Source organism: Galeopterus variegatus, unplaced genomic scaffold (genome assembly GCF_000696425.1).
Source record: "Galeopterus variegatus unplaced genomic scaffold, G_variegatus-3.0.2 Scaffold1369, whole genome shotgun sequence".
Taxonomy (NCBI): Eukaryota; Metazoa; Chordata; class Mammalia; order Dermoptera; family Cynocephalidae; genus Galeopterus; species Galeopterus variegatus.
The window spans coordinates 19,119-21,096 of record NW_007727480.1 but is presented as its reverse complement, the minus strand read 5'-3'; positions in this window follow the sequence as shown (position 1 = coordinate 21,096).

The window sequence follows — 1,978 nt, the reverse complement described above, 5'->3', positions numbered from 1 at the left end:
TTTTTTTTTTTTTTTTTTTTTTTTTTTGACCCGTAAGGGGATCGCAACTCTTGGCACAGTGTGGTCCACACCATGCTCAGCCAGTGAGCGCATCGGCCATCCCTATATAGGATCCAAACCCACAGCCTCGGTGCTCCCAGCACCACACTCTCCTGAGTGAGCCATGGGGCTGGCCCAAGTATTTGATTTCTTAAAAGGGCATGAACTATATTATCTTCTTGAGTTCTGATAATAAGAAAAATTAACCAAAAACAGAAATGCAGTATCATCAACAAAGGACATTTGGGCAGCCAGCTAAGAAAGCCAGCAACCATAATCCTGAGTGACACACATGGAATGTTCTCCAAAATAGCTGAAGTCATTTGGCTGCTGATTTCCAAGTCAGCATTCTTCACTGCATTATGGCACAAAGGATTTATATTATAGTGGGATGATCAACTGTAATGTACAGAATCAGTAACGTAAGGAGAGAGTTTCTTATAAATCTGAAACTAGAAATTTCTAGGCTGAACATCTATCCAGTAAACAGGAGCTTTGAACAAATCAAAATCTCAGAAGAACTAGTTAAAATATTCTCGGGACTTCCGGTCAAGATGGCAGAATAGAGATGGTCCCCAGCATCACCCTCTCCCACAACTGATCAATATACAACTATTAAAAAGCAATGACTACCAAGCTGGGGCCACTAGAGTCCAGGGGAGGAGTAGGAGAGACCTACGGAGTTCATGAAGTCGGGAGAAGCTGCGATGAGAGAAAGAAAAAACCACTCTGTTTCAAGCCCTGGCCTCTTCAAAATTGACCCTGGTGAGCACACGGAGCAAGAGCTTGCAAAAGCCACAGCTGTGCCCTTTGTGTGACATTGCTTGGAGACTGCAGGGGAGAAGAGGGCCTTGGTAGCCCCCAGGCCAGCAAGAACACTGACAGGGTTCCTGTGGACTCACACAGAAGCAACGGGGAACAGACAACTGAAAAAAGGAGCCACCCAAAGGCCACTGAGTCATTGCAAAGGACCAGCACACAGCCAGTCCCATGGAAGTGTTCAGAGTGCAGGGAGTGGGGAAGACAGGCCCACTGGGGGAACACTGGGGCAGAGCATGGACAGCTGATCTGCCCTCCAGTCAGCACAGGACCACTCAGTGGAGATTGGTCAGGAATACAGAACTGCAGGGGGTGCGGTTTGGTATAAAGACAGGCCCAGACCAAAGTTTCCACACAACCCAGGTGTATCAGATCTCACAAGACCAGGAAGTGCTAAAAGGTCAACAATCAAAACCTGAGCTGCACAAAAAAACCTTCCCCAGAGAATCATTAGCAAAGCAGCAATTTAGCTCAACCACAGGGTTCAAGTGCTGGTTCCCACAGGAAGTAACCAAAAGACAACAAATTAGTTTCAGTGCAGGGTTTAAGTGGTGGGGGTAGCTAATAATCCACCACAGAACTGAAAGAAAACATAAAACACCCACATACCAGAGACAAAGTTCTGATACTAACCAGTAAAGGTCTAACGCCACCAAAGAACACATATAAAACCTAGAAGGACCAGAAGCCCCCCAGGCTCCTGAGCCAGGGTAGGAGGGGGTACCAAAGGCCTTAGCCACACTCCCCGCAACTACCACATCCAGCCCAGTGATGACTGAGCCACCACTCCAGGCACCCAAACTGGAATGGGGGTGGGCCATAGGCCTCAGCCACCCTCCTCCCACCCTCTCCCCTGCAACCAGGCCAGTGAAGGAGCCAGCCATGGGCCAGCTTCTCCTTCCTCCCTCCTCCTCCCTCCTCGGTCCTCCCTCTCCTCCCCATTCCCCCTACCTCTACACCTCCACCTGCTCTGCAACATCTTAGAATGTAAAAAATAATTAATTTTAATATATGTGTATATATATACAGATATACATATATATACATACATATATACATATATATATATACACACATAGATACATATATACATATGTATATGTATTTTAGATTCCTTTCC